Raw genomic sequence first — 21307 nt, 5'->3', positions numbered from 1 at the left:
AATTTGTCAATAACACTCTTTATCTGTCTAATATGATTTCACAGTGTAATCCAGGTAAATTGACATCGGCCAAAGCCTTGGAACAAACATGCAATCAAGAATTGGAAAAGAATGGAAGACTAATCGCTGGCATCCAAAGTTTAACTTGGGATGCCTTTTGGTTTTTCTTAATCAAACCATACAGTCAGAGGGCTGCACTCAAGTGTTTAACTGATGCCATCAGTTGTATCATCCCCGAGATCCAAGATGCCACATATTCAGCTCAACTGAATTCTCGCCTAAGTTGCCCTCTAGAGTTGCAACCGATGTTAGATATCTGCCAGCTCAAGCTGAAGGGAGATCACCCGAAACAATGAATCATGCTGCCGACTGTGAATAAGCAGACTTTGAGAAGATATTCATAATACAGTTATACCAATTAAATAGCACTTTTATTTTGTAATTAGTTAGATTAATTAGTATTTATATGCCCTTTCATGCATTTAGAATGGGTCCTCAGTTTTTGTATAAACTCAAATTAGGAAGTCACACTATTGTGCTTCTGATCTATATTTTTTTTAAAGACTGGGCCAGTGTTCTAAATTTTGATGAAGAAAGATTTAATGATATGTGCACTATTGCCTTTTGTGGAAGTATTTCTAAGTTAGAAGAAGGAATTTGAATGCGATTGATATCGGGAGTGATTCAAATAACATATGGTACTATTATCTATTCTCTTGTGTCATTCTTTTATGTGAATCAGCATTTATTTAATCTTGCTATCATTGGATATATATATGTGTTTAAACAGCAGTCCTTATGCTTATCACTATTGAATGTTTAAGGAATGTTATTCTTTCATTCATATCTATGTTTATGATATATAGGAGGATAGTGTAATAATGTTTGCTTAATTGCTTTGTTCAACTATTTGGGCTTAGTAATTATCATATGAATAAACATCTTTGCTTGCAAACAAGAGTCATCTATATGCCTGTTTGTGGATGAAGACTATCACAACTTACACTAAAAAGCAGCAATCTCCCGGGATAGGATAGTTGTTTATCATTTTAGATTAGATCATTCATCCATTATCATTAGATATAGAAGTAACTCTGATTTATATGGAATATGGGAATCCAACATGCCCATATACTACCTCCCCTCAGTCAATGTTTTCCCAGATATTATCCACCTATGCTGTGCTAATTATGAACCTGCCCAGAGAGCAGTTATGACTCCATTTGGAACTGTCCTCTTTTATATAACTCCTGAGTCCATCAATGAGATGTTACACTTCAAACCCACTCAGCCTCTGGCTCCTCTTTCTATGGGATTCTTGCTTGAGCAGGGCTCTAAACTGCCCAATTCAGAGATAACCCGTATTGCTCAAACGTTTATGAGACCAGATTGCCAGCACAGAGGCCCACCTCCCTATATGCATGTCTGGTTCAATGAAGCTGGAAAATTCATTATTGATATGATATCCTACATCCTGGGATTTAAGACAAGTGAATATGTTGATGAGACCACCTTATTTTTGTTGTCCATGTTTACTCCAGGACAGCCCCCTGCTGTCCAATATGACTATGCTACTTTCATTGCCAACAAGATCCATGACCAATTCATGAGTCTAGATAGAGAAGGAGTCTTCAAGTATACATCTTACATATATCATCTGTTTCTATATTATCAACCAGACAGTTTCTAGTTTCCCATCAGAAAATTGGATTCTAAAGGAGAGCGGAGGTCTGTGATCTTTTGGACCTCAGTCTTCCACAATGTCCATGACTCCCCTTATACCTACTGTGAATTCATTGACTTGTTTATACATCTGGTCTCCTCTCTACTGATGAGAACTCCTCCTCCTAGACTCTCTGGTGATATGCAGAAGATTTTACAGCTCTCCAAAAACTACAGAATAGGTGATTGGTATCTTTACCAAAATCACACTGAAATCAGAATATATGGCTGTGAGTTGTGCCCTTATAAGCTGCCCAAATATGTGCCTATGAGACTGTTTGCACTAGAGTATTTCAGGCAGCTTATCAATGCAGATTTAACTCACTTTTGCAGTGCAAAGAAAAAGGTTCAGCTGAGAATAAAAAACCATTTAGGTCCTTTTATCATTAATAAGAGGGAAGCATGGGAAGATGCTGATAGGATATTGGGGGAAGAAGTTGAATTGAAGAAAAGTTTCTGGTGGGTACCATATGACCCAAATAGCTTTATAAATGACAGAAAAGTAAAAAATAGGCTATTGGCCTATAAACATTCTAGGATCCTTGAAATAGAGCAATTTGCTAATCAGGATGAGTGGGTAGAGGGTACATTGATAGAAGAACTTACTGAACAAGAAAAGATGGAAAAGGCCATGAAGGATCTTGAAAAAACTCTTGACCTGGACTCTTTTAGACAGGTATTTTTCAAGCTGCCTCAGCAAACCGGAGTGGGTACATCTTCTGCTGGAACTTCACAGCAACCTGTACAAGAAACCAGCGCAACAGACACAAGGGCTTTAAAGGGCAAAGAGATAGATACTACACAGCTGCCAATACAACTGACCAGCCAGCAATGTCAAAGGAACAAAGTCAGGGGCAAGTTTCTCAAGACCAAGCCAAAGCAACAGAGATCCCTGCATTAGAGAATCCTCTAAATGAGGAAAAGGGAAAGAAAAGAGATAGGGAAGAGGCCACACCTGTCAGTGGGCCTGCAGAGAAACCAGGTGCAAAGAGGCAGAGATTAAATCCTCACTCTGAAGAGGAAATCTTTGAGGAAACAATAGACAGTTTGAGAGGTGAAAATATAGCCAGCCAACAGACATCCCTGGTGGTGGACACATCCACTAGCTGGCACAGACAAGAGCTAGAAAGACAGCATAGTGTGGAAGTTTCATCTACTAGGCCGCAAAGTAAGCAATGTTCTGATATCAAAAGAACATTCACAGAAATAAAGGCCCAGAATGACCCACTGAGGCTGCAACTTTATAATCAGTTTCTCAAGATGACCCCCACCAACCAGCAAAGGTTAATGTCTGCATATGACATTAAAGAAGGTAAAATGATTTTGAGCCACTTTAAGCCTAAAGTACAACAGCCACAATCAGCAGCTAACTACATCAGAACAAATCTTGAGGTCCTTGCCAAAGACATTCATCCTATGGACCAAATTGAGCTGCATAAACAAACTAGAGAGATGGTCTACTCCACACTGGCAGATAAAGCAATGCTAGCTCACAAATTGCAGAACTCATTGAATAACACCTCTGCTCAACTGGATTTGGAGAAGGCTTCCTCTCTAGCCAAGGACAACAGGATCAAATCCTTGGAAGATATTATTATTGAACTGGGACATGATCCCAAAGATGCCAAAGGCATAAAGGCATTGATGAAGAAGAAGGAAGAGGACATTGCTGCCCTCAGGAAACAATTAAAACTACCTCTTACTATGCATCCACAAACCACAGAAGTTGTACAGCAGAAGTCAGAGGAGGACATGATGGACCTGCTTATGAGAATGAATGAAAGATTAAGTGAGACAGAGCAGGCTTTGGAGAAAGCAATAAGAGAGAAGCAGGGAGAGTCAACCTCCCAGCCACCTGAAGTAGCTCCAATAGTCACAACTGCCCCTCCTACAGTTATAATAGTAGTGCCTCCCACTGTCCCGTCATCAACAGCAGAAACCACCACAGGTACCCCAACAATAGCACCAGGCAGCAGTACAGCTATGACTATAGATCAATTAATAAAAGCCATGGAGGATTTAAAACTCAAAGTATCAGAGCTGAAGCAAGTCAAAGAACATTTGGCAAAAGTTGAACAAAGCTATGACAAATCCAAGATGACTATGGCAGAAAAGACAAGAGAGGTAAAAGCATTAGAGAACAAAGTAAGAGCCTTAGAAAAGGATCTCTCTCTGCATAAACCCCTAGCAAAAATCAAAGGAATCTTGTGGGCCAACATTGATTAATCCCTTAGTGATGTGTGGAGATCGATACAGGTGATTCATGAGCAGATTGACTTGGTAGCAGCAGCCCAAGTGGAAATTCAAAAAGCCAGAACTTTATTGGAACATATGCCCGAACAGGGCAACAGGCTAATACATTTTTTGAACACCAAGACCAGTGAAGAACTAGTAGCACTGGACATCAGAGACAGGACAGGCACCAGTCTAATAGTCAAAAGAGCTCTGACCATGAGAACCTTGATGCAAATTTGGAGAGGAGGTGCCAGGACATGCAAGTGGAAATAAATTCTTTTACAGAAAGGTTCACAGCTTTGCAGAAAAAGGGTCTGCCTAGTTTATTAACCAATAATTACAGACTGATGAAACATGCAGATTATGCACACAGGTTGAATACATATGTTGCTGATCAAATCACTGCATCATCAAGTACTTCAGGAGAGAAAGCACTCCCATCTAGCCAAAGCCTCTACAACAACTTAGAAAATCTATTTTATATTGAGCATGAAGTGAAACATCTATTTACAATCCAGCCTAATTTCTTCAGGTAAATAGACGCTGATGAGACTTTGAGAAAGTTGCAAAGACATAAGTTACCAGAAGAGCAGTGGTGGAAAAGCATGTTAGAGATCTTATAAACTTATCTTTGGTCAATTCAAAATTTTGGATCATCTGCTATAATATGGAGAACAGAAATAAATCACGCTCATGTGGGTCAAAGCGCATCACATAGCGTTAAAGAAAATCGGCCAAGGCAGAATAACCAACAAAGAGGATCAGTAGAAGACGGCTGGGAACCGACTTGCAGCACCTACCTCTAGTACATCTCATAAAGACGAATCAACCAGCGCAGCTTTCATTTATTTATCCCTGTTTTCAAGATCATTTATTTCTCCTTTTAGTAGGTAGGAGTTATTGCTAGATATTATCTCCTTCAGATATTTTGTAAGATACTTTTTTTATAAATACCCCCCCCCCAGAAGAAATATTTGTGGTTGGTTGGTGAGCAATGAATGTTCATAGTTTTGACTGTAATACTGAAGAATTTTGGAATAAAAAGCTCTTGGAACCATTTTTTTCTGGCTTACTGAATGAGGAATTACTGTTGAGGACTATGTCATAGAATTCTTGAATCATCTTATGGATCAATAAGTCCCTTCTAACTTATGTCTTACAGTTTCTGTGTTTACTACATCATATATGTTTCATGATCTAAATAATAGGGAAAAAGAATAGATCAGAATTTGCTTGTTTGCACTCTGTGTTCAGTCTCTGTTATTATTAATGTTTTCTTCAGAATTAGCATAAACTGGAATTCTTAATTGCTCCTGTTTCCCCTGGTTCTTTCATCTTGAATATTAGCTAAGGAATTCTTAATTGCTCCTTGGCAGTAATCATCCATTTTCCCTCTGTCAACATGATGAAGGATTCTTGATTGCCCTTCACCCATTGACTCCATTCCATCTTATTCCAGCCTATAAATTGTTCCATATTCGAATACCTTTCTCTGTGATAAATCCTCTAGTAAGAAACCTAACCCAGCAAGCCATTCCTCTTTGACTCCATCATGCCCAATGGACTGAAATGTTTCAGTTTTACTTCACTGTACTATTAATTCCCCATCCTTCCAACCAAACTCAAAACAAAACCCTTGTACTTCATAACTAGCCTAATATACCTCAAAGCAAAGCTAAATTATAAAGAGAGAGCCCTCTCTGGATGCAGGTTGGCTAGAACCTGTGTCTAAAAGATTGGTCTGTGATTAACTCGGCCGTATTCCCTTTCTTATAACTTTAGGGAACAACCTGAGTGATAACAGGACCTCCGCTACCCAACAGCTCCCCAACACAATCATCGTGACTCATCCCGAGTCACTCGTCGATGTGGCAAGAAGCGCCACCTTGGCATCGCTGTTCACCTCCCTTTGAGTGACGCTCTTCATCCTACTGCTCCTTCGTTGTCTTCTGCAACACATCATCCAGCTCCTATTTCGTTGTGTCTACCACGTCGCGCAACCGAAAATGTTCATTTTTCTCTGCTCGGTTAACACAGAACACCCCCTCATAGGATTTTAGCTCTAGCGGGGGAGCCGCATACGGGACATCCTTGTACCACTGCAACCACTTCCTATCTTCGCATCTTCTTTTCGCATTGTCTGCTACAGCTTGTGTTACGATTTTGTAAGACCCGGGCTACTATCCACGAGATCCCAATCCACAAGGTTCATCAGAGATGACTTATTAACTGCACTTCGACCAATGGTCTCCATCTTTCCATCCTTCCTTTTTTCTGTTGTGGTTCGTCAACCCGCCCATGGGCGAGGCTACGGCATCCGGACCAGTTCTGCTTCGTGTCTACCATTTTCCGGTACATCCCCTACCGTCGATGTTGAACTCTGCGTGGTGCCCGCAACTGTCAACACCATATTCTTCAAGGAGCCCTGCATCTCCATCGTCCATATCACCACCCTCGGGCTTACTCCTTGTGCATAGATAATAAAAAGTTCCATAGCGATAGGGAGGCACAATAGCTTGCGGTTCTCAGAAGTGTAGCTCGCTCGGTGGAGGCCCCCTTGTGATTTATAAGTGTTTCGGATTTCAAATTTGCTAGCTCCCGCCTATTCTGGCGCCCTCACATTAAACCTGTGGCATATCGTGCCATATCTGGTTCGTACTCCTGCTCTTAATGTTCCGTCGCCCGCTCCCTTTTTCCATGAGGCAAACATATTGTCATAAATAGTGACAGCAATGGTCACCTCGTTTCCTATCCACGCATCAGCGCAACCCTTTCCACGCAACCGTGACCCTTGCGAGATGAAAAATCTATGCCAATCCTAGCAGTCACACCTCTTTCCCCCAAACTGCTTTATCGTCCCGCGCTCTCTTTCAACTAGTTGGAGCGGTGAGACTCTCCTTCGAGCAGTTAGTCAGGCAGTCGGCCCACCCATGTAGAGTTTCAGGCGACTACCATTCACTCGGCTCGGGAAGGGGTCTCCATTGATCTTGGCCAGCTGAACCATGCCCCCATCTGTAACTTCTTTGACAACATAAGGTCCCAACCAATGCATTCAAAGATTGCTAGGGAATTTCGTGAACTTGATATCATACAGCAATACTAGATCATTTTCCTTGAAAGTGCGCACCTTGATATGGCGATCATGCCACGCTTTCTCTCGTTGTTTCTATACTTGCTGATGGAATCCAGCCAAAAATCGGTCCTCCTCCAGTTCCTCTAGTTGCGCGAGCCATTCCTCCAAAGCCCCGCAGTCAGCCATGCCTGTTATGGCCGCTATTCGCAGACTAGGGACAATGTATTCCATCGGCATGACAACCTCCTTGCCATAGACTAACCGGAAAGGTGTCTGGCCTATCAACTTCTTGCACGTAGTTCGGTATGCCCATAGCACAACAGGGATGTGCAAGTCCCAGTCGTTTTGCTACGCATTACAGACCTTGGTCAACATGGTCTCCAAAATTTTATTGAATGCTTCCACGGTCCCATTCGCTTACGAGTGGTAAGGCGTACTCTGTTGATGATATATCTGGAATTCCTTAGTGAGTGTGCTGATCGTTTCATTTAGAAAGTGCATACCCTGGTCACTCATGAGGATTTTGGGGCATCCAAACCTGGTCAACATGTTCTCGAACAAAAACTTCGCAGTTGTAGCAGTCGTGCAATCCTTAACCGGTTGTGCCTCCGCCCACCTAGTCAAATATTCGGTTGCGGTGATGATATAGCGCGCTCCCGTCTTCCCTCGAGGGGCGATAGGTCCTACGAAGTCAATTTCCCACTTCTCGAATGGCTGTAGCATCATCTGTGGTTTGAGCGGCATTTCATCCCTCCGCGATGGTTTCCCGGTGCATTGACAGACGTCGTAGGCCCGACAATACACTTTTAAGTCCTGATGTAGAGTTGGCCACCATAGTCCTGCGTGAAGAATCTTTTTTGTTGTAGCGCGACCTACAAAATTTCCTCTAGCCACCCCACCATGTGCTTTGGCCAAGATTTGTCTGTGCTCAAATTCAGGCACATATCTATGTAATATTTCGTCGTTGCCCATTTTGTAGAGATTCCCTGCAATCACAGTAAAGTCGGTTGCACGTATTGCCAATTCCTTCTTCTACTGAACAGAATATCCTTGCGGCGTGGTTCACGATGCGTCAACAAGCACATGAAATTCAATGTCCCATTTCGGAATGACCAATATAGGGGCGGATTCCATCTTTTCCTTAAGAGTTTCCAGACTTTTGTTACATTCCTCATTCCAACAATAAGTAGCATCCTTCTTCAGAAACTGTTCCATTGGAGCCGTGATCTGGGCGTAGCTTTTGATGAACTTCCGATAGTAGCCTATGTGTCCCAGTGTGGCACGTAGTTGTTTGACACTTCGCGGCGCTTGCAGATTGAGTATGACAATGATCTTTGTCGGATCCACCATCAGGCCTTGCTTACAAACCACATGGCCAAGCAGGTTCCCGAAGGGGACGAGGAAAGTACACTTCTTTAGGTTTAGCACAATCTGGTGTCATTGGCAAGTATCCAGCATTAACTGTAAGCTCGCGATATGTTTCTTAACCAGTCTGAATACGGTCCAGTCATCAAGATAGACCTCTAAGAACTTGTGTATAAATTCCTTGAATGCTGCTACCACAATGCATGAGAATATCGTCGACACGTTCTTCAGTCCAAAGGGCATCACTGTATACTGAAAAAAACCCCATTCAGTGGTGAACGTTGTTTTACTCCTGTCCTCTAGTGTGATCTTGATCTGGTGGTATCCTGAGAATCCGTTAGTGAAGGAGTAGGCTTCCTGCCCACCCACATTTTCCAGTACCTCATCTGTAAAGGGTGTTGGAAACGGATCATTAACATAGGCATCATTGAGCTTCCTGAGATCCACGCAGATGCGAATCTCACCCTTCTATTTCTTCTCTTGCACAACCATAGGACTTACCCAGTCAGACTCCTCAACTGGTTCAATGATTCCTGCTGCCAGCATCTTGTCCAGTTCTTCGCAGACCTTTACTTTGTATTTTGGATTCAATCGGTAGGGTCGCTGCTTAACTGGCTTTGCATCTGGCTTCAACATTATCTTCATCATTCCCAGGTCTCCTAGGATCCCTTTTAGCTCTGTGATTTTTGTTGGGAATAAATCTCGATATTCCCGAAGCAACTCAACAACCTTTTCCACCGTGGCGTCGTCCCAATAGTCCCCAAGCGTTGCATACTTCAGCTCTTCTTTTGTTCTGATATTTACTTGTTTCATTTTCAACAGCGTCGTGATATCTGGATCTTCGATTTCAAGTCCACGCACCTCATGGCTCCCCTCTGATTCTGGAATATTGATGTTTCGCGGGTCGTCCTCATCATCTTCTACCTGGACATTGTAACATTCAAGGGCCTGGCTCAGTTATCGCGACCAGTTGGGCTACACGGTTTCTTCTGGTTCCAGTGGTGTTTTGAAAATGGCGGCCTTCACTAGCTGTAACGTGTCATCCACAGTGTCCATCCATTGATCTTCAAAGAGGAATGTCGACAAAAACCCTTCACGCAAGCTATCCCACTCGCATGTGCCGTGTCGGAGCTCTGCCTCAGTAAACTAGTTTCTAGGAATGACGTCCAGGGTTTGATAAAATAAGTGTACCCACTCTAGTTGAGGTTCCGCTCCATAGGCTTTGTTCCATCTGGTAAGGTGCATGCGCGGGTCATCACGTCCATCACATTTCTCTGTTATTCATAGTTTTGGCTTTCCAAATCTTATCTACATCATGCACCTGCAGCCGCACCAATCTTCGAAAGTCCCTTCATGTGTACCCCACCATGGCACAAGTGTTGCACGCAACACCCATCTCAATGCCTCAAACCGTTGGTGCTCTGGTACCGTGCTTTCAAATTTGTTCAGGAATTCATCTATTATTGTCAGCTCATCATACATTGGAAGTTCGTGATCCTGGGCCCTCACACAGTACAGAGATTTCGTCACCATATTGCAATGTAACGTGGTTACTCCGTTCAACCTGTTATGCCATCGCTCACCTTCTTCATCTGAATTGGTGGTGCAGGACTCTGCATAGCCCCGTGATATTCTTCTATCCTTCGTTGGCTTAACCCATTCTTGCCTTTGTGCAAATATTTTGAAGATACAGTCTAATTTGTCGTCACTTTCTTTGTTGCGTACAGGTTCAATGTAGCGCGGTCCTTCAGTCGGGTCTAGCGGAATGACTACACAGAGCGACTTCGTTTCAAATATCATTGTCCGCTTCTTTAAATTAATAACCCCATTCATGTCAGTGGCCCAGTATATCCCTAAAAATGCAGGATAAGGCGTACTTTCATCCACGATTTCAATTACTTCAAAGTCTATTCTAGTACTCGTGCCTTCTATATCTACCGTAACTCCTTGCAACCTTCCCATGGGCAGGATCTTCTGTTGGTTCGCCATCCGCAATTGAATAGGAGACCATTGTAGTGTAGGCCTACCCATGAGCTCCTAAGTTATTTTAGGCAGTACATTTGCATCCAAGCCCAAATCCAGAATGATCTGATCCATCTTATAGTCGCCAATCTGTGTCGTTAATCGCATCTCTCGCCCCATCCGTGTTGCATTTTTTCCTAGTTTGCAAACCACACTAGTTTCTCACGTCCCCGCACACCTGTTTATTAATTCTTGCAATCCTGTAACCACCCTATTGTTGCGCAGCAATTTTATGCATGTCTCTAAAAAGGTAGCTAGCATCAAGGGATCCCTATCCTGCTTAGGTTGATCCCCGCTACCTAGGGTAGAGACCTCCATGAAGCTCTCCCTAGCTTCCAGATATGTCTCCTTACCAACCCCTGTATCTTCCTTACTTAAGTTCCTTTTATCCTCTCCTGTGGCCGTGCCACTTCATAGTACCATGTTTACTTTGGGGTCTTAGTCACGAGGTTCGGACCTCATCATCTAAATGTTTTAGGTCGTCATCGGTTGCGCTGCCCTTTTTTCACGAATCTGTGCTATCAGTGTAGGGAAATCTATCAGCTCATGATCGAATTGCTCACAGTAAGTGCATGAAATTCTAGTTGGGTTGGTACAATCCCGTGCGTAATGTCCTGGTCCTCCGCAGTTATAACAAACTAGCTGCCCGTGACCCCTTCCTGGCCCCATTTTGCCCTGCCCTCGTCCACGTCCCTGGAACCCACCGCGCACGATCTGACCTCGCGCCCCAGTCTAAATTCGGTAGGTAGGTGACTGGTCCATTAATAATTGATAGCTACGATAGTCTCTTTCCTCGTGGCCCACTGATCTGCAAAAGTTTCAAAAGAGATATTGGGGGGTCTGGTTTAATTTTGGCAATAGATGATAGTTATATGTGTTAAGATTTCCTCCCACCTGACAGATTGTGCACCAGAGTGGGGTTGTCGTGCTTGGCGCTGCTTATGCCTCTGGTCGCAATGGTGTTGGTCCTCCTGTTGCCACATAATTCGCCAAGACCGAGTAGTGATCTTTATCATGCCCCTGGCTCCTCCACTTTATGCACCATACTTCCTCCCGGACTTCTGGGTGAGATACCTATTCTTGTTTTAGTTTCTTCATTTCCAAACACAATTTTTGTACCTGTGCTTAGATTTACTGAACTCCCAACCCCGAGTCCTGTAACGGAGTTTCATGGAACCTCATCGCTGTCTCCAATGCTTTGGCCTAGGTTGAGATTTTTTGTTGTGACAAAGTCGTCCTAAGATGTGGTGTTAATGATGCCATAAACCAAGCGCAGTGCTACGCATCCATTAGTGTCATGTTTGCTTCGTGGATGGTACTTTTCAGTCTTTGATCTAAATCCCATGGGGTTTCACCAGGCATCATCGCGATCTCCTTGAACCCTATGATCGATTGTGTTTCTGACTTCAGCTGGCTAAATTCCTTCTTTAGTTCAGTCTGGATCTCTGTTGTCCCTGCAGTCGGGTGATCACTTGAGTACTTTATGTACCATGTCAGCACTCGATCTTGTAACGTGCTAACTAAGGTAGCCTTTCTAATATTATCATCCATAATTCTTTGTGCATTCCATACCGATGTTAACACGAACCAAAATTGTTCTGGATCTTCACTTCCTACTCCTTTGAATACCGGTAGTTGGATCGCACTCGTCATTGTCAACCTCGTCAATGTACTCTGAACTACTACTGCTCCTGGTCCATTCGATCCTTCAATTTATTCTTTATAGAGTCCCTGTGTTCCATGTCAGACACCCCTTAGGCAGATCCCGGTCCCGGCAACGAAACCATTTTTTGGCTTATAGGGGCTTGACCGAGGTTCGGAAGAGTTATTTAGCCCAACAAGTCCCGCAGCTACCAGTCCTTTCGGCAACAGCCCGCAAAGCGCGGACTGATGTCTCACCCAAGGTAGCAGGGGAGGGTGCTGGAACCAGGTTTCCGCACCCTTGGATGTCTTGATGTGGTCTGGAGGCTTCGCGCACCGTTTCGTAGCTTCGCGCCACTCTGCTTCGAACAGATCCAATCCCAGAATACTCCTTAATACTTATTAATGCATTGTTTATAGATTCAATCTACGTTTTATGGTCTTTAAGCAAACATTTATCATGATTAACCCATTCGCGCACTTAGAATAGATACAAATTTCACATATATTCATAACATAAGCATACGCACATAGACCAAACAATTACATTAACCATACATTATCCAGATCCGTGATAATTCAGATTTAACATGGAATTTTAGAATCAACTTATCTTTATTCAATTTCTTCACCAATACATCCAGATCCATCATGCACACTCAGCTACAGGGGTCTACGCACACAGCCGCGGACTCTTCCAGGCCTCTGCACACACCGCTGCATAGCCTCTATCTACTACCCAATACCCTCGACTCAGACTTACTGACGCTTCAAGACTTTTCCTCTCAAAAACCCATTACATATCAGATCCAAGATTACATACCAAAAAGCTACTTTCTACCCATAGAGCCTCGCTTTATTTATACCTTCCTATGGTCCGTAGTCCGACTTGCTTCCTATTATTCTATATTATTTCTTGGGCGAACAACCCTTTGACTTGACCTTTTACATTTCGTGCTCCGCATATTTCAGAGTTTTACAATATTTTTACCCTAACTTATAGGCTCTCAGCCGCAAATCTGTTACGCACGACCTCCACTACCCAACACCCATGAGTAATCAAATAAAAAATTTGGGTTTGTTGGAGTTGTTAATAAAGTAAAACACACCCAAATTAGCTCCCATATGGAGTTTCAAATGAACTCCAACAAAGGAATGTTTAATGCCAGTAGTAAGTCACCAATAGATTAATGCAAGATGTCAAGTATGTTAGATAAAATTTCCCAAGTATATTATCCAAATGTCGAGTGTTAAAGGCCAATGGTAGTAGTGCACGAGTAAATTGCAAGCAAGTTTCAATGGTGATTAGATGCACCTGTAAATCAACATAGGTGATTTCGCTGCGGAAAACACTGGTGGTTCCACATATAACATGGCTCAATCTAGAGAAATGCACACCCCCTTAGCAAAAACCACTCACCAGCTAGCCCCCCCTCCCCTGCAATCCACTTCTGGTTTTCCTCATACCATGTTTTGATTTTGTCAACTTCTACAAGTTTTGAATTATTTGCGAAATAGGTGTATTAGTGTTGGTCATAGTAGATCATGCCTCTATGACATCGATATATCCATAGTGATCACACAATGTCTATAAGAAACAACACCTTCACAAACAGGTAAATGAAATTTGATAATGCAGAATTTCACAGGTTAATGGTCAATAAACCAAAAAAATTGATGGATTGGATCGAATAGATAAATTAGTTCTCTGAAGATTAAGAAATTGTTGAAGAGAATCCAAGGAGATTAAAAATGGGAAAGACGAAGTTGAAGCAAGAAGCAACTTATCATAAGATCACCTGTAGAAGAGGCAAGAAAATCATGAACTTGTGCCAAGTTGGTGGAGCAATCAGGGAGAAAACATTTTCCTACAAACTATTGATAAGCATTCTCTAAATTTGAGACGGAGTGATATGACAATCTAAAACAATATCAAACGAAGAAGCGTTTTGTAAGAGGAATAAGAGAATTTTAATACTATATATCTTAATAGTTTAAGGTACTAGATTTAGGATGAGATTGTTGTGAAGTTGATATCATGTACAAAATTTAATGTGAAAGCACCCAGTTCTAGACACGAGGAAATCTGCTAGAAGAAGTTGTTGCAATAGATATGAAGCATCAGGAAAAAGAAAAAATCATCTAAATTCACCTAGCTTAATGAAAAATGTGTTCCTTTCAATTTTTTTTGCACAAGTTGCCTTTCAAAAATATCTCTCATAGATTTGGCTTGGTGGGAAACCTAACTGTTGTAGCGACTATAGCCACCCTCCAAAATTTTGGCTCACATGAAAATTTTGGAGCCTACCTCAGATCATGCGATTGATTATCATTGGTCACTTGATTGGTAAGTTGATGATTTCAATCTCCCCTCCTTGATCTTAAGCATTTTCTGTGTTCTCATCTTCATGCAACATGTGTCAAATTTGGGCACAAGGGTTATTGTTTGTCATGCAAAGAGGATGTTGTCTTGCTTCAAGGGAAGTGTGTGCGTATGAGTGGTTTTCATCACATATACATGTTTCTCACCCACCTCATGCACTCAAATCATGAAGGTTGTTGCATCAAGAAAAATATGTCCTATGTATTTTGGATGGTCTACGTTGTGTCACTAAGTGTCTGTGTGTGATCATAGTCGAGTCCTATCAATGTTTGCATATGTTTCACTAATCTCACACTTAGCCATTTTCCCAAGCAACCTAGCCTCATCCAGCTTCCCAGAAATATGCGCTTTGTTTCCGCAACCATCAAGCTTGCTCCCTTTCCTACTGAAACCCTGCAATGTGTAGAGACACCAACCTATCTTGCCTGCTGAAACCCCACAGCCCACAGAGGCCCCAGCCTACACTTCTCTCCAGAAATGTGCAGAGAAATCCAGCTGCACTGCACTCAGAAATTGCGCAGACGTGTCCTCTCAGGTTCCCGTCCCGCAGTAGTTCTTTGAGCCTCAAAACTATGTAGTGTTTTCCAAGTTGTATTATCGATCTTGCATGCAAAAATTGTGCAGAAGGGCCTCCTAAGGCCTCATTCTGGCAGCAGTCATTGTCTGCTGAAATTGCGCAGATCTACCTCTTAGTGACTATAGGAAAATGTGACATGCTGAAATTTCTTCCAAGTAGTTGAGGAGAAGGACCAAGGAACCAATTAATGGAAAAGATTAAGACCGCATGCAAACTCCGTCAAATGCATGGTCATCTTGAGGGTAATTATGGTAAGTACGAAACATATTTCGAAGTACACTTCTTAGTTGAGTTTACAGGATTGCTTGTGATTGTCATATCACCCATTCCTCAGTAACATGCATGTTCACAAACACGAAAATTCATCTTATGTGTTTCTTCTACATGTCTTGCTTCTTTTTCACTTGTTCGACCAACTATTGTCTGTTGCATGTTGATTGCTATGTCATTCTTGCGACCTCGTTCTGTTGATGTTAGCAGTTGTGTTTTAGTTGTGTTCACTATGTAAACATATATCGCACTCACACACGATGTTGTATGCATTGTCATGCAAGCGTCGTCGTGGTCGTTTGCACTTATCACTTGCACCGTCAGTCGGTCACACTGAGTATATGTTGTCTTGATGGTTTGACGTTTCTAGTCGTCAAATCATGTTGAATGTGTATTTGCAAGCTCGTGTATGCACAAGTTCAGTCGCTCACAGACTTGGTCATTTTTCTGAAATTTTGACGACCGAATCACCCTCCAACAATTGGACCTTCGCTGAGCTGCATTGTGCATTTTCAGCCCTCGGTAAACATGTAGTGCTACCCAAAATTTCACATAGCTTGAGGCCATCTATTATCACCAAAAAATTGATTATATAGCTTAATTTACTAGATGGATCGAAGTACACCATGTAAATCCAATTTTACCATAGTAAAATTTCTTTCACTGTGAGAAATTACTTAATAAACCAAATTTGTTAAGTAATTTATAATTAAACCCATGAAGAATAATTAAACAAATCACCATTTATTTAATTATCTTCTAGGAATAATTAATTAAACCATTGTTTAATTAATATTCCTTGTCACATTTGACCCAGTTATAAAAAATAAACAAATAAATCATTAATGATCTTATTTTTCGCTAAGGATAATTAATTAGTATTCCTTGTCAAGTTTGAGTAAATCCCATTGTTTCCCTCGTCTCGATGAATTTCGTGATTTCCTTGAGGCGCTTTGAGAATATGAGACCACTCGTAGTGGATCACCTACTCCTCTACTGTGGATTCTAGTACCATTAGTAAACTAGAACAGGGGGACTCTGGTCCCACTATCGTGGTCCCTCCACCTATGTCAAGATGATAGAATCCATAGGCCATATCCTTTACTTGTCGTCATCCTTGAGTTCCTCGCAGGAAAACCTTTCTGAGGTTTCTAAGCGTGCTTTTATCAAACCACTTTCGATAGAATCCCAGGTCTCAACATCTGTTTATCCTCCATCTCCTAGCTCGTCGTCTACCATTCAAGATGATGCATATATGAACCTTCTTTCTCAAGTTGATGCACCAGGTACCTCCACCGCATCATGTATTCAGCCTTCCTCCTGTGCCCATCTTCCATTCTGATGAAGACATCATGGAAGTTATGACTACCCTTGATTACCCTTGCACTTAAGCAAGGGGGCATATCTTTTGGATGATTCTGCAGGCCATTTCCTTCCTAATTCTCCCAATGCACTCTACCTCAAGAAATTTGTCTCATAACATATCCCTATGATTTGCATGTCTTTATTTCTATCATGAATTTAGGTAGGCCACATCATCTCATCCATTTTCTTTTGCACCTTTCAAATGGATCCATCATCCACGTCGTATATCGGTCATGTCGACGGTGCAAGTCCCTTCTCCAGGAATCTAGCCTCAGCAGCCTGGGCCATTTTTATCTCCTTACATACATTAGTCCTTTCAAAGGGCGTGTGCATTGGATCTACCACCAATAACTAGGTCGAATATGATGCAATGATAGGTTTGTTAGTCGATTCCCTTGCTCATTGCATCCTTCATCTTCATGTTCATTTAGATTCCTTGCTACTTGTCATGCAATTGAATGGTGCGTATCATGTGCATAGCCAAGTCCTATTTAGAAAATATCTACGAGTTAAGCTATTGGTACGTGAATTTGAAACCATTACTTTCAGTCATGTTCCTAGAGCCCAAAATAACTATGTAGATACCATTGCAAACAACATTCTAGATTGGAATTTATCACATGTATACCACATAAGGTAACCATAAAACGCAACACATGGTGAACCATCATTGTCAAATAAAAATGCATAATCATATTATGTATCACATAAAACATATAATTGTTTGGAGTCCACCACTCTAAATACATCCAGTATGCCCATAGCATACTGGGGGGCACATAGGCCCCTACATCTCCTTATCATCCTTTGGAGGATCTCGTGCCAAGTTGGGTCGAGATGCTTGAATCCATTTTTAGAGCACTCGAAACACAATGGTGCTAGGGGGCATCATTCCCACCTTTGCATACCAGATCAGTCCCCTCCATCACCTATGTTTGTGGGTAGTATCCCATGCTTGGGGACATGATGGTTTTCCCCTGGCCATCTTCTTAATTGATTAACATAAGTCTCAGCCTAGATCCCACTGGATCTAGGTATGGTCGATTATCCTCCCATTCTTTGGATAGTTTGTCCTGCTGACCTCTCCAGTGAGCCATATGCACATCACATATCATATACGTTTGATACCATATCTTCAAATATTCTACTCTATGTCCACATAGTCCCCATTTTTTACTTATTGGGTGAGAATGGTTCTAGACCTCCTTTAGTAGTTCATTCTCATTTTCCTCTTCCCTTAATTCTTCACCAGGAACCATCATTCCAAGAAGCATTAAGGCCATCTTTAGACAAGTAAGGCCACTTTCTTGAAAGTCAGAAACCCTGATTCTGATGGTTGATTTGTTTGCTATGATCTCACCAAGATTTAGGGCCTTGTCCTCCACTCCAAATTCACCATAGCTCACTTAGAAAATTAATTAAATTGGAGGGAAAAAGACCTTTTCTAGGAAATCCCATAGTTTTTCTGTTGCACATTGTGAGCAGAGCATAGCTTCATCTGGCGAACTCACAACACCATTGGAAATATCTCACTGATTACTCTAATGGGTCTCTCTTTGTTTTTGATGATTTAACACCTCACCCAGAAGCCATTGTTCCAAGAAGGGTCACTTCGTCACCTCTTAAAATTGAATTTCTTCATATGTGACACTTGTACCTTAGGGATCACCTTCCCTTAATACTAGTTGCCCCATGTGTCAATTTTCATCATGAGTAACCATTAGTCGCTCATGTTTTCATGGTCCCCACCAGGCCTATTCTGTGTGGCAGCATCATCGATCACCCTTGTTCAGAGCATCTGCGATGAGTCACCTTTGCATCCTTGGAGTTTGTTTCACATCCCATTATATCATGTCATAGTATTCCATCCATCTTTTCATATCGTTCATCATGTATTGCCCATTTTGACCTCCAGTCATACTGTCGCCCATCCCCTCCGAAGTCAAGTTAGTCATTGTCAGGTCAACCATGTACTTTATGCTCTAACAAGGGAAGTCATTTGTTTGTCCCTCAGTCCCATTTTCTCCATAGTCCCTAGTGGCAGTCCATCAGTCACATTGTTATTTTCCCTCGTGCCTTAGTCAAGGATCCTCATTGCCTCACCTATCGTGGGCCCTATTCTGTTGACATCAGCTAAATTATTCCAGAAGAATGGCCTAGAAGGCGGTGTATCTTGGTTCAAGCTTTCATTCTTTTCCAATGCCTCGAATCAAGCAAAGGGACTCATCATTTCCCTTTGACTTGGTTGTTTCATGTTCGTGATTCATACACTTGATGGTCCAGTGATGCAACAAATTGTACCAATGATGCCCAGGAGTGTGTGAGATGATTCAGACCTCATGAGGGGGTGGCCCTTCAGGTAGCCCCCAACATGCTCAGATGCCTTCATATTATTTTACAACCTCATATGCAATTCTGAGATTTGATGGTTTCAGTTCCTACTGATCACAGTGTTCATAGCATGCACGTCTCCTTCAAATGATCCATTCAGTTTTGCATAGCCCTTCCCTGTTCAGCAAGGCTTCTTCGGTTGCTCTAACCTCCCTCGCACCCATTTTTTGAGGGAAGGAGCATTATATCTCATGTACTCACATATTATTATATTTAGTCATGGCTCATTTTTTTTCTAGGTGCATTATGTATATGGGACACATTGTATTATTTTATGGCTCAGTTATGACAGCGTGTCATGTACCATTCAACATGTACTTCATTGCTCAATTTTATGTTTATGGGTGCATCAATATTTTTTTACTAAGTTATCTTGGCAGGTATATGTATGCCTCCCTCGCCTCACTGAGATCTGGTACCACAACATGAAAGGAGACTTGCATTGTCTCGCCCCCCTGTCCCTATCCTCTTTCACTTTAGCTCTATTGGTCTCTCTCTCTCTCTCTCTCTCTCTCTCTCCCTCCAATTTGTTGTCTAGTGACCGTTTCTTTACAATGTACTTCAGTCATACATTTTCATCCTAACACTCGTACATTGGGGGGGAATCTGTTATCACCAAAAAAATGATCATCTAGCCTAATTTACTAGATGGATCGAAGTACACCATGCAAAGCCAATTTTACCATAGTAAAATTGCTATCACTGTGAGAAATTACTTAATAAACCACATTTGTTAAGTAATTTATAGGTAAACCCATGAATAATAATTAAATAAATCACTATTTATTTAATTATCTTCTAGGAATAATTAATTAAACCATTGTTTAATTAATATTCCTTGTCATATTTGACCCAATTATGAAAAGTAAACAGATAAATCATTAATTATCTTATTTTTTTCTAAGAATAATTAATTAATCACTAATTAATTATTATTCTTTGTAAAGTTTGACTAAATCCATGAGGAATAATTAAATAAATCATTATTTTTTTATTATTCCTTAACTAATTTCTTGAGATGATAAATAAATCATTTATTTATTATTATTTTTAAATAAAAGTTTAAATACTTTTTCCCTCCTAACTAAACATACTAAGATATTCCAAGTGGTTATTCCAAGAATAGGGTTAATAATATTTTATTATTGCTCATTATTCAAGGATAACTCAATATTTTGTTATAAATAGAAGGGTTTTCCATTCATTGTTCACTTTTGATTATTTTCATTGTTGCACTCACAACTGTAACTCTGATTATTATCATTGTCGCACACCATTTTTTTTCCATTTTGAGTTCCCATTGAGCTTAAACATTTTATTTGTTGGGTTTACACATTATAGAGGAGAGAGACTCTACACAAGCTGAAGACGTTTAAGGATAGCCAAGAACCCATCCCATAGAGGGGGACTGGTGACATTTATTTGTTCCCTTCACAGGTGTTATAATAAAATATATTCTTTGTATATCTGGTTTCCATTGGATTATTGGAGTTATTATTGTTTCATTTTGTTGTTTAACTATGATTGTGGCATAAATTAGGACTTTGGCAGGTTTTGTTTCTATTAGTTGTTGCAGATCTACAATGTTTAGTAACCATTTATATTGTTGAGACTGTTTGTCATCCACACTCTTAGGTGATTTATTTTCGTACACCTTTGAGAAGAAAACACTACAACACTATCTCCCAAGTAGCCTACACTATGCAATCCTGAAATCGACCAAACTGATTGTCATCCAAAAAAGCGCAAAAGTTCCTCAGCAAGCCATCTCAATCTGCATTACCCGCAAGAAAATCAACCAACCCTCCTGCTAGTCAACTGGAGAGTTTGACTGAGTAGTCACCCGAGACTCACTCCCCTAAAAAATTATGCAGAAATTGTAGACCTTGCCCGCTCCACTAACTGAGAAAATTGCGTAGCAGGCCAGACAAACACCCAATGCCCATCCCTGTCTCCCTCTAGAAATTGTGTAGTTTTTCTAGCTAGCCACCCAGACAGTTGGTCGACTACTCGCCCAGATAATTGCAAAGAATTCATGAGCAAGCCCCTCAGCAGCTCAACATCCTGCTCAACTAAGAAATTATGCAGAGGTGTTCAACAAGTCAGCCTCCCAGCAATTGCACAGTTTTTGTCTCCAATGACACCACAGCCCACTACCAACTCCCTCTAGGAATTGCGCAGTTTTTGCTACCAAGACCCTCTATTGCCCGAACTACTTCCCTCCAGAAATCCAAGCTAGATCCTGCAGACAGTCGTTGTTGAT

General features: G+C 41.4%; 1 pseudogene; it reads left to right on the top strand.

The window, feature by feature from the left end:
* The first annotated feature begins 2553 nt into the window (after positions 1 to 2553).
* Positions 2554 to 21307, top strand: part of LOC149184708 (serine/threonine-protein phosphatase PP-X isozyme 2-like) — a 36997-nt pseudogene continuing 18243 nt past the window's right edge.

Source organism: Pinus tabuliformis, chromosome 3_2 (genome assembly GCF_031772625.1).
Source record: "Pinus tabuliformis cultivar Carrire ecotype Pingquan chromosome 3_2, CPIR1, whole genome shotgun sequence".
Classification (NCBI taxonomy): domain Eukaryota; kingdom Viridiplantae; phylum Streptophyta; class Pinopsida; order Pinales; family Pinaceae; genus Pinus; species Pinus tabuliformis.
This window is presented reverse-complemented; position numbering and strand designations above follow the sequence as displayed.